The sequence below is a fragment of the Anastrepha obliqua genome, chromosome 3 (assembly GCF_027943255.1).
Source record: "Anastrepha obliqua isolate idAnaObli1 chromosome 3, idAnaObli1_1.0, whole genome shotgun sequence".
NCBI classification, from domain to species: Eukaryota; Metazoa; Arthropoda; class Insecta; order Diptera; family Tephritidae; genus Anastrepha; species Anastrepha obliqua.
In genome coordinates, this window is record NC_072894.1 from 19,677,384 (window position 1) to 19,690,577 (window position 13,194).

Sequence of the window (13,194 nt, forward strand, 5' to 3'; positions counted from 1 at the left end):
ATAAATGCAAATTTTCATTGATCAATTTCCGGTTTTCCCACACCTTAGACGCTTTCGCATTCCTGGTGTTTTACGATTTTCCACAACACACACACGCATGCACGCGTTTATATATATATATACGTATATATTAAGCCGGGTCGATTTGTGGGGAGGCAAAAAATCGCCCATTGAAAATCATATTCTAGGGATCAAAATAAGAAACTTTGCCGAAGGAACCATATCTCTAAAACGAATTCTGATGTCCCCCAATTTGGGTCGAACTTTTTAGTTTCTTTTCTCATGTAAAGGCCAAAAATGGTGATATTTTGAAATGATTGTGTGGGGACCCCCCAGGGGAGTTCCAGGGGGTGTGCCACTGGCATGGGTGGATCGGCCGTCCAAAGTTAGTGGGGGTCGGTCATATATTTGGACTCGATTGGAGCACTCTAAATGGGTCAAAGTGGGATTTTTCGTTCGACCCAAATTGGGGGGCATCAGAATTCGTTTTAGAGGTATGGTTCCTTTGGTAAAGTTAAGAAACTTTTTTGATCCCTAGAATACGATTTTCACAGAGCAATGAGCGATTTTTAAATCGGTCCGCCCTAATATATATGTGTGCCACTAATATTACCTATACACTATTTTGTAAATAAATAAATAAATACAATGAAATCGGAGGCATTATTGTAATTTCTTATGAGCATTTCGTTTGTAGCGGTTTTTCTTGTTGTTGTTTGCTTGTCCATTCGGCTGTCATGTAAATCACGTAATCGATTACGTTATTGGCAAATGGGCAAATGGGCAAATGGTATATTTGTGTGCGTCAATGTGTGTATGCTCGTTTTCTGCGCCTCGTAATTAATGTGGATTTTATTGCCGTGTTCTGTCCATACGAATAAAAAAATAAAAAATTACAACGGCATAAAAGCATGTTTTTCCGTGTAACGCAAGTACACATATACATTCATTTTATAACAAAGGCGAGTTGGAACTATCGAAAGGCAGTTCTTCATTTCACTCAAAATGGTTTATTTCGTTTTCCGCATCATTGACGCGTACGAAGGCATACACTTTTCCTATTGTTGTGCGCGTGCAGCATTTGCTGTATATTGACAGCAATCGGCTGTCCTCAGCAGGTAGCGAACTTTATAATTCAAATGATTATTTTTGTTGGAGAAAATTATTGGGTGTAATGATTAATTAACATACATACATACATACAATGCTTTATATACATACACATATATTTAACCCATAAGTGTCTTTGCACTGATATTTCTTTTAAATGTTTCTTTTGCGCTTTAATTATAAAAAAAAGTTTTAATATTACTAAAAATGTAGCAATCGTTTTCAGTAGTCATTTCCGGAATAACACAAGGTGGCGCAAAATTAATCATCCAATGTTGTTTTTTTAGAATTTTTTTTTATTGACAATCATTTAATCATTTAATTCTTTGATTATTTCTGTTTTTAGCCATCAGCTATTAGGTGCAAAATTAATCATTCAATTTTGTTTTCGAATTTTTTTTTATTTCTTAAATTTTGTTTTATTTATTAATTTTATTTTTATTTTTTAGTTTAAATGTAGGAAATCATTTATTTTAACCAATACACCTTCTACTGCTTGTCCGCTTGAATACTGCAGTTGTCGAGTGTCAAATATGATTGGAGTACGACGCCATTTGCAAAAATAAATCTTCCGATAGCGTGATTAATTTTGCGCCACCTTGCGTAGCGTCTCTATGCTTTTAGAATTTTTTTTATTGATAGTCAATTAACTTTTTTCTATTTTTGTTTTTAGTCATAAGTTATTTGGCAACCCTGCTTAAAATTTTCTTGTAATTGAAACTTTTTTATCCTTTTCTTTTGCCGCTGAAAAGAAGAAAATTCATGAAATTTCAAAATTCAAAGGGGGGAAAATATTTGGTTTTCTTAAATGTTTAGTGTTCTTTATTTTTTTCTATAAGTATAGCTGGTTGCCCAACAAAACTCTTATTATCGCCAAATTTAGTATATAATGTACAAAATTATAAAATTTTCACAAACTTGTATCACAATTCCACGGCTTTGAAGTAGAAGTTCCAGCAGTTTTATAGCTTATTAAATATTCTCCATATACATTTTTTTTTGCAAAATATTATTACAGTTTCTCAGGCCTCAGTGTCATCAATTGACAGTAAAATTTTTAGAATTTTCTAATAAAATGCAATTAAAAAAAATACCTCTTTTAAAGAGCCTCAAAAATTAGCCGCACATCGGGAATGTACTAACACTTTTAGGGCGACATTTTTGCTGAACAAAAATACATATTTTTCTAAAAATTTTAATCAAAGTAATACAAAAAGAATTTTTTACAGCTATACTCCTCAATTAAAATTTATGACAAGTTTGTTTTTTGTGAAAAAATGTTTTGTCTCAAAAATGACAAAAATACATGTTTTCCTAAAACTTCTGACCAAATAAATATAATTTTTGTGTAAACAAATTAAAAACAAAAAAAATGTTTTCTTAATGTTAAATGTTAAAAAACCTTATTCCAAAAAGAAATTATTTAAAGATAATATTTTATAAAATAAATTACATGTTTTTTTGTGAAAAAAGAATTGTTTCCTAAAGATTGTGACCAAATAATTGAAATTTTTTTTGTCAGAAGATTTTTTTAAGCAATGCTTTGTTCAAAAAATAAAAAAAATAAATAAATTGTTTGTGTTAAAAAGCTCTATATCAAAATTTTAAATTTTTAGAGAATACGTTTCAAAATTCAACAACTAAAACTAATTACATTTTTTTTTTGGTTTTGTGAACAAATTTCCGATCTCAAAAAATAATAAAAATTAATTTTTTCTTAAAATATTTTTCTAACGATATACAATATTTTTGTGCAAACATTTTTTGAAACTTAGAAATAAGATAAACAAAAAAAAATTAAAATAAAAATTTAAATTTAAAATTTACATAAAAAACAAATAAAAAAAAAGTTAAACAATTAAAACAAAATTACAAAAAAAAAAATTAAAAAAAAATTAATAAAAAAAATTAACAAAAAAAAAACGGAAAAAAAATTAAAAAAGAATTAAAAAAAAATTAAAAAAAAAAACAAATTGAAAAAACAAAAAATTAAAAAGAAACAATAAATAACAAAAATTAAAAAAAATTTAAAAATAATAAAATAATAAAAAATTCAAGTAAAATAAAATTGAGATGTTAAAAAAGAATTGAGGTATTTGAGATTTCACTTTAAAAAACGCAAAAGCAAAGTTTTCAAAATTATAATTTTTGTTTTTTTTATTTTTATGTTTACTTTTTTTTGATAACCAGTTTACAGAAAAAATTACGCCCAAAACAGTTCGATTATTTGACATGGACTCCCTCTTCATGAAATGTTTGCATAGATTAGTATTCAATGCATTCAAGCAGTGAATTGTCTGCATGCTACGTTTGTTCTATATGTATTATAATCGAGACAAAGTCCGAAGAGAAAATCCATAGCTGTGGCTCCATATCCATGGCTTTATCTGCTTGTGCTTTCGGCTCAATAAGTAGTGGAAAATCTGTCATAGAAATATCTATGATTTTTTGGTATTGATTTACTGGAGTCTATTTTTAAGCTACAGCTGCGTTTGTAAAGGGTGATTAAGTTCAAACGCTGGTGTTGATTTTGAATAAAATACAATTTTTTTAAGAAATTATTGTCATTTCTCTTTATTATGATAATATTGGTATGGCTCAATTACGTACGGAACAAAATATCGGCCAAGTGGACGCCGCAGCCTCGGCGGCACACTTCCATCCGATGGTCCAAATTTTCGATGACGCTGAGGCATAATTGAGGTTCTATACCGTTAATGTGCCGAATTATCTCATCCTTTAGCTCTTGAATTGTCGACGTACACCTTTTCTTTCAAATAACGTCATAGAAAGAAGGCCAACGCTGTCCTTGACGTTTAGGTGTGATTCACATTCAACATCGGCCCTTGAAATTTAACCACTTTTTATAATAAATGAAATGTTGTATTGGCAGGCCACTTTCTGTTGCTTTGTTAAAAATCCATAGATATTGTAATTGTTGGACAGTTTGTTCCAGTCTCTTAGTCGAGTAAGCCTAATTCAAGCTATGCTCATTCAAATTCAGAGTAGTGCAAATATCTGTTAAGAAGTAGTTTAGTTTTTGTTTCGAATTACAGCAGGTATGAGTATGAGCCCAAATATCCTCTTTACTTGACTCATTACTCATCCGCCCTGGGTTCTACTTTTTTTTTGCCCACAAACGAAAACGTAATATTTTACGCACTCATTTTCCGCGCAACCTATCATTTGCGTGCTCTATTTTAAATGTACCGCCATATTAATACTTTGTTTGCCTAGCTTTTGGCTTAAATTCATTGCCTATTTTCGTTTTTTAAATTTCTATATCCATCAAGAAATACATTTCTTACACTTTTGCCTTATCACTGAGTAGTTGGATGTCTGCGCGCTCTACCAGTTGGTTGTCATCAGCGTCAGTTTTGACAGCTTCACATCACAATGTTATGAGGCTCGCGTAGTTGGTGGCAGCTTTGGCTGTGTATTCCATTAAAATTCATTCATTCAGGCGCACGAAATCTTTTTTCCCTCACAAAACGTAGATCAAAGCATGCAGTATGTGGAGCTTGCGTTCAGCTGAACTGAAAATATGCCAACATGTCATACACATACATGCACATAGAAACCGCCTACGGCACTCATTCTACTCACTGCAAGCAGTTGATATATCTTATTTTGATTTTATATCTCTTGACACGTGCAAAACAAAATTTTGGAATTGCTGTCATTTATGAACTTTCATTCCTGACTCATATATGCATAAACATATGGCTTGTCTGTGTTTTTATTGTTTACACGCATAAAGTGGTAGGAACTTTTGCATAAAATTTAACTGAAAATTTAGTTGATTGTTTGTGTTAAAGGTGGCGTTCATTAGCAAATATTTGATGGCATTAACACGTCGCATGGGCCCCGCATTTCCTTGAATGTGATGCGATTAGCAGTATGAGCGCAGCGGTTGCATATTGGTAAATTTGCTTGTATATTACTTAAGTGTCTGTTGTAGTAATTTAATTCTTTCAATGTTACTCATACGACAAGTGGCCCCAAGCTGGCAAGTCTATGCTCAAAGACATGCATGGATTGGTACAGGTGAGATAACGTGTGGAGGTAACGCGAAAATTGCAGCTGCAATTCATTTAATTCAAGATTAGTCAACTTAGTTGATTTCGTACTATTCAAAGGAATTGAGCATCTTTTAGCTCACATTGTTGCGAAGTATGGGTTAAAAGTTTTTAGGCTCCTTCCTTAAAATATCAAACCAGTTTAAGAAGTGCGGCCGAAGACTCTTGCTCATTTGTGGTGCCGAAACTTCTCTGATTTAATAAAGAATTCTCGTTTACAGCCGCAGAATGCAGAATGTGATCGGCTGGCTGCTTTTTTATGTAGCCCTGCTCAAAAGGATGCCTGAGTTTATCAAATCAAGCCACCCCGATTGCCGCTGTTACCGCAGAACTCGTAGTCGGTTTGTTTAGACTACTTGCAGAAATAGTCAAGCCTAACGCTTTTGACTGCTCAGGAGTGCCAAGGCCAGGCCCTACCAAAACCTTAGCAACGCCACAACTCAGAAATTGAATATTGGCGGAAGCTGGATTAGAGAGGTTTCCTCTTGCGGTTGCCTAAGAAATCCGGACTCTGCATTTTTAATGTTTTTAAATGATTTCATTTTGGTTTCACGAGTGTAGAGCAAAAGATGATCTACTTGCTCAGACGCTTTTGTGTGCAAGTAAGGCCAGCTCCTCTGCATACTCCGTTTGCGACTGGGCTATTTGGTGAACTGGGCCTCCAGCCAGGTTGAGTCTCGGCAAGGGTCGTATTGCACCTTATTCTAGCCTAGTGCAGAAAGAAAAGGGAGAGGAAAACTCAGAATAGGAAAAGGAAAATGGGAATGAATACCGGGAACCGGCAGTCTTTGCCCTTACTAGGCTCCGCACAACGCCGACGTGTGTAGTCTCACAGTAAAGTTTGTTTATGGCCATATTTAGTTTGTAATTTTTTGCCTGCGCGCTTTTAGAATAAGTGGAAAGTAGGGTTAAAATCCGTTTTGAAGCAAATGTATTCAGTAGTACAATTTTCCGCGAAATAATTTTGTAAACCATTTTTACCTCTTAGCTCTCTCACGAAAAGATCGATTAGATCCTTATTTTGGAATATTTAAATAAAATGACATTTGTGAGGCCGTTAGAAGACTAAAATATTTTAAAAAATTGTTCACCGAAAAATTTCACCAGGCGTTTTCTTAGGCAACATCTTTATCCAAAGAACGCCAGATGCTGTTTGACTCACTGGCAAACGAGTGCTGTACTCTTCACTCACCTCACTCGTCGTTCACCTGTCCGCTCGTAGTCTTGCTGTATTCATTGACGTCAAGTTTAAATTAGACACGTGTTCTATGTTGATGGAACCTCAACCGGGGGGTTTTTTTTTCTATATTCCCATTGTAGTAGTCTGTTTCCCCCTATTCAACTGTTGTCTTTTCCATTTTTCTTTGCTGTTATCCAAAGCGATGCATACTTCCCGTGATATGTGGTTTGCCTCATGTTTTGTTTTGCCTCAAATACTTGTTTTATTGTTTGGTTTTGTGTCTCCTTGAGACGTCTGTTATGCTCATGCAAAGCGTCCTCCTGTGGTTAAGTTTCCCACTTAAGTAATTTTTTTATTTTTTTTTTTTAATTTAAGTACTCATGACATTTTTGTTCATTTTGTCTTGACATGGAATTTAAGTGAAAAGAGCTTTGTTGTTGTTTCGCACAAAGTCGTAAGTGTCACAAGTATGTATGTACGGTAATATGACATACACCCACACACACACGTATACACATCCGTATAAATGGCAAATGTCCATTCCCTTAAATTTTTACAGATTTGTATATAAGTGAAAGTTGTGCGAATATTGTAAATTTTTGAGATATTAAAAAAAATACAGTGCACGCGCAGTAATGGAAACACTGAAAGTATGAACATTTTTAAGTGGCCGAAATTTGGCCATTCTCTGTTGTCAGTTCAGCTTCATTTGGGTGAGACGGAGCGTTGTTGATTAGGAGGAGAGCTTTAATTGGTAAGACTTTCTCCTTTAAAAACGATGTAAACTTAAAAAATAACCAGTTAACCTTAAAAACCGGTCAAAACTTAAAAGGAATATTCACCTATGGAACAAATGACTCATGAAACCATTGCTTGAAAATAGCCGACGTCAGCCAGACGGATTTCGAGCTATTATAGTCGGTGGGACACTGAAAGGTTTTAAAGCAGCCTGGATTCTTCGGCTTTCCAATTACCAAAAGCCAATTACCAATTATTAAAGCTTAAAAGCTGTGGGATCCAGGGGCGTTTGAACAGCATACAAACGTGATTCGCTGCTTCTCGGACTTTACCCCTGGGGCTCTCTTCTCCAAACTTGACGCGTACGTTTTCTCCGGCAAAAGTCTCCAGAATAACCCCGACTCATCAGCATTATATTATATAACTGATTGTTGCACAGTCCATTTTAGCTTTAAGTTTTTCTTTAAGCGGATCTACTAGCTGAGGTTGCGAAGACAGTTTTTCGCCTGATACTTTAAGAAGACGAACCTCTTCTTGAATCCTGGGAGCCATTCATTACTAGCAAAGAAGTTTGCTTAATTTTCTTTAAATTTTGCATGCAGTGTTTTTGCCTTTTCTTTCAACATTAAATCACTTACTGGCCAGTTTTTATCTCGCGTTCGGATAAACCAACGATAAAGAGCTCTCTCCATTTTGGGCAACTCTGAAGAACGCAGTGTTTTTCTAATTCCAGGTCCACAATACGTGTTGTTTACGCATTTTAAAATCATTCGCTTTAATGTTACAAATTTATTTAGTGTTGATTTAGCAACATTATATTTCTTTGCTAAAATCGTCACAGATGAGAATTTTAGCCTTTTGTTTTAATGTCAAGCACACGGGTTTTTTATTTATTTAATGTTTCTTTTATTTAACTTCCACCTTTGTTTATTTAGCATTTATTTCGTTTTTTTATTTAACTTTTTATTTTATTTTATTTTTTTTTATTTAAAAAATTATTGCTTTAATATTTTCTTTTATTTTTTTTTAATATTTAAATTTATTTATTAATTTAAAATTTTTTAATTGTTAGTTTTTTAATTGTAACTTTTTTTGCTTAATTTTTAAAAATTTTCTTAAAATTTTGTTAATTTTTTTTTTACTTGTTTTTTTCTTTTTTTAATTTTTGTTTCTTTAATTTTAATTTTTTCTGTATTTAAAAAAAATATATATTTTTTTGTTTTTGTTTTTGTATTTTTTTCAATTTTAATTTTGAATATTTCTCCGTGCCACGTTATGCTATGTCACAAAAAACATGAAATGCCATACGCCATATTGTGCATACTATATATGGTACTGTCAGCATCAAAAAAGTCTAAGTAAAAAAATAAAACATGATGAAAATTTGCTGAATTTGTACAAATTTTATGCAAAGTTCGAAACTTTGGTTTATATGGCTAGCTTCTGTTGTAGTATGAATTATATTTAAAAAAAAAAAAAATAATAATATTTGAAAGTAAAGAGTCACAATTTATCAATATGTGTTGCACACGTTCTTTTGACGCTGACGCTACGTAAAGGAGATGTGCGACATGGCGTATGATGAATTTCTTTAGTGTATCATTTCAAGTTTTATATGAGAATTATTGCGCCCAGTAAAAGTAACAATTAAATAATTAACAAACAAATACAGAAATAAAACCCAACAAAAGTACCCATACGCATACTTCATATTTGCCCACAAATGCCCAAAAACACCTAAAAACACTTCGTACTAAAACGAATACTTATAAATTTCAATTTCATAAACTTAAATACCAAGTAAAGTGTGTGTTCATTTTATTTTATGCTCCTCAACCTTGTTAATCTAAAAAAGAAGAAAGTTAGAAGTCTGCCACGTTGGGACGCTGTTTTAATATGCCCTAAAAATAAGCACTTACAGACTGCTACTCGTTCTCTTCCCATGCAGAAATTTATTAAGTTCATAACTTGCCTTCCGTATGCACAACTGTCTCGTTCTGCGCTATTAAATTTATTTTAACGCAGTCTAAATAAATAAATTAAAAACTTGACACTGACTGTGGCTCGAAAATTAACGCCTGCTTTAAATATTTCGTAGCATTTGCTTGTTTTCATTTCATTTCTGTTGCTTGTGTAAATGTGTGTTATTGCTTCTTTTACTGTCTTTTAATTCCTTAATTTTGGTTTAATTTTTGCTCTAACTTTGCACCCATTTTCCACAATCTGTTATTTTATTGTATACTTTTTATTGACATTGCGTACAAGTTGTTAATTTCAAAGCGCTTGGCAGAAGCTTCGTTTGAGAAAGGCGCTATAAATTTTTGTTTATTTTACTTACTGCCTCCACGTATTTTTTATATTATATTTTGTCTCGTTTTGTGGTGCTGTAAATCCTCACAAAAGTACTATTTTTCTTAGCAGAGATAATTATAAATATGGTTCTACCGGCCAAACTTAGGTTTTTGTTTAGTGCCAGTTTCATTTAGTGCCTTGCAAGGAAATCCTACCGATTCTAAGATTTTCTTGTATTGGGAAGTGAAGTACTTTGCTCAAGTGCTGGCTACTACTAATTTTGATTTTATACGGTTCCCAGAAACAATAAAAAATAAAAAAAGAATAGTTGAATCTACCCTGCCACAGAAGTGAGTAGCAAGGATTGTTTAATATTTCAAGAACTCATTAAGCTCTCTAAGAACAATGCTGACAGGCATTTAGGTAAATAGGCCACTGTAGACTGAGAACCTCTATACATAGTCTAGATATACATCCACAAACCTCGATTCTGTGATGTAGCCACGCAGATCTCTGAGCATAGACCTCTAGATTGCGACGCCTTATCGAGAAGGCGGGAGAAATATATTGGCTTGGCAAACCTAAAGCTAAGACATCTACGTTCGCTATCATCGCACAGATTTACATACTTTTTATGAAGTTTAGATGAGGTACGACTAATTGTGAATGGTAGAGCAGCGATTCCATGCCAAGATACCGACGTATACGGGACATTTTCATACAGTTTTTTGATTTTTTCTTATTTTTATTTTTAATTTATTATTTTGAGATTTATTTTTTGTTGCAAATTTTGCTTTGAAGATTACTAAAGCGCAATATCTTAGATTTTTGCTTAAATGTTAAATTTTTTTTTTGTTTAGGATAACATATACTTTAAACAAAAACTTATTTGTTAAAAATTTTGGTGAAAAAGTTTTTTTCTAGTAATTTTTCTTGATAACCACCGTTCTTCAAATTTGTTTTTCATTTGTTTATCAGTAAAAGCTTTGACTATTCGTAGTAACCTGAAAGTTTCATAGTGTGATTCCCATAACTATAAATTGAAAAATCAGTGGAAAAGCGAAGCGCTGATCTGTTTGCATCTGTTTGCAAATCAGTCGACGTGAGGCAGATCCATGTAATTTTTCGCTGTACGTATTTGAATATAACCCCAAAGTTATGGGATTCCCAAACAGCAACTTTCAGTGATTACTGAGAATCAGTGATTACTGAGTCTCAGCTATCAATAAAAAAGAAGATAAAAAACCTGCGAGGAGAGTTTCCCAAAAACGAAACTAAAAAAAAAATATATTTTTTTTAGCAAGGATATATTTTTTTTTTCATGAAAGTTTTATATAAGGGTTTTTCAATAAGGGCGGGTAGATGTTGAAATGGAATAAAATGGCGTTTGCTGTGTAGCACGTAGCGCCGTCCTCCTGGACGTCTGGTTCAATATGGGCCATAAGAAATTGGAAGGGCCACCACGTCTACCGAAAAATGGGCGCAATGCACGCAACGTTTGCGTTAATGAACACTTATTTTGATAAAAAAGTTTTATCATTTGACGTGCTGTTCAATCGTGTAACTTGCCATGTTGATTTGGCATAAACAACTGAATAATAAACAAAAGATTTGACAGATGTCACCAAAACAAAATGGCTGCCACAGGGCGCCAAAATCGACCCGCGCCAATTGAAAAACCCTTTATAAAAAATAACTTTTTCTCTAAATATTTTTTTAAGATAAAATGTAGTTTTAAACAATTTTTTTTTCGTGAAGTTTTTTTGTTCTGAAAAACAAAAAAAAAAAAATAAAACAAAAAATAAAAATAAAACAAACAAAAAATTAAGAAGAAAAAATTTGAAAAAAAAAACATTGTAAAATTTAAAGAAAAAACCATAAAAATAAAAAAAAACAGTTTTGATTTTTTGTTTTCCAATTCTTTCATAACTTTCCCGAATTACAAAAAAAAAAAAGCAATTCATTCTTAAAAAAAACTTTTGAAAAAATTTGTAAAATTTAAAGAAAAAAACAATAAAAATAAAAAAATTTTGTTTCGTAATTCTTTCATAACTTTCCAACTTCCCCGAATTACAAAACAAAGAAAAAAAAAATTAAGAAAAAACACCAATTCATTCATAAAAAACAAACTTTAGAAAAAATTTGCAAAATTTAAAGAAAAAACAATAAAAATAAAAAACAGTAAAAATAAAAAAAAAACTTTGGTTTTTTTTGTTTTTTTGTTTTGTCATTCTTTCATAACTTTCCAACTTTCCCGAATAACAAAAACAAAAAAAAAATTTAAGAAAAAACATTTATTTTAATTCTTTCATGAAAAAAACTTTCAAAAAATATTTGTTTTTTAAACTAACTGTATATCTAATCTTAAAAAAGATATTTTTTCTTTTATTCTTTCATAAAAAAAATTTTGTTGCAAACTTTATTCTTTAAAAAAAAAAAAAACAATTGATTTCTTTTTTACAGTTAAAAAGGACCAAAGATATTTCATTTTGAAAAAATGTATATCAAAATTTCAAAACATTAAATAACTCAAAGTTTCAACTTATTTACGCCGATGTGCCTGGATCACTTGACGTGGAATTGCTCGGATGGGCTAAAGGGTCGTTAAAATCCTTGCTCATACCTCATATACATATCTATGTGGTTAAACCTAGCCCCCTTTTGGTTTGTGCGCAACTACCATTCGATGCCTACTTTTTATATAAAAAGAAACATTTCTTCTGGTAGCGAAAGGCAAGGATGAACCCCTGTGTGGATTTCTGTTCCTATAGAAAAGCTTCTCATAAAAAAACTGTCTGCCGTTCGGCGGCGGTTTAAAACTGTAGGACAACTTGCTTAGCTGAATAATTTTTGGCAATAAAAATTCAGTCAGCATGCATCGATAGCGTTCGCTATTCATCGTTTCGGCAGCCATTCCCCATTTCGAATGAAATAAGGACCGATGAGGCAGTGCTCTATGCACTTCTTAAACAGATTTATTTTTATTTTTTCGAAGTAAAATGCTACAATTTGGAGGCGTTCTCCTGGCGCTAAACGATTCGTCATGACTTGCCCCAACTTACTGCACAGAAATATCAACACAGATCATTAGCGATATCGATAGTTCTCATGCAGCTAAAAACATCGGTTATATACTTATACAATTAGGTCCTTTGTCAATTGGCTAAAATCTGTAATTGTCATTTCCAAACTGGTGCGAAATCGTACTCTACTACATACATAGATGTTATGCTTCTCTCACTAGGACTTGTTCAGCTGCTTCTGCTGCACTTGCTTCTTTTGATCCATACTATAACCTCCTGAAATATTTTACATTCTTTTTTTATCACCCTGTACACATTTTTAAGGCTATTGTTCTCGTCTATTGCTTTTGCTTTGCTCAATGTGGCTCTGTGTTTACACAATTTTTGGTTGTTGTCATCCCACACAGCCGGTGCGCTCTGATAAATCATACCCCAATCATTAGTAAAATTTTCATGTGCATTTGTGTATATATGTAAACATGTATCGACCTTCATTTGTGGGCTTTTATTCCATCCACAAGTTGTTTGGCCCGGCATCAAAATTCAATGTTTACTTTATTTGTAACTCATTTTGTGCTGTCACGTTTACACCGTCCTGCTGTAATATTATTTTTATGTACTGGAGAATTCTTTTTTTTATCACAATTTCTGCAATTTAAGTAACTTGAAATTCAGCTTTTGGTAGTCGGGCAATTATTTCACAGTGACTTTTCGATGTATTACTGGTATATGCATTTTTTCGTGTCTATATACTTTATATTTTAGATAATAG

At 32.4% G+C, this 13,194-nt stretch overlaps 1 protein-coding gene across 1 annotated transcript in view; it reads left to right on the forward strand.

The window, feature by feature from the left end:
• LOC129240710 (serine-rich adhesin for platelets) overlaps positions 1 to 13,194 on the forward strand; it is a 198,660-nt gene that overhangs the window by 171,707 nt on the left and 13,759 nt on the right. The gene's annotated exons all lie outside the window — the stretch shown is intronic.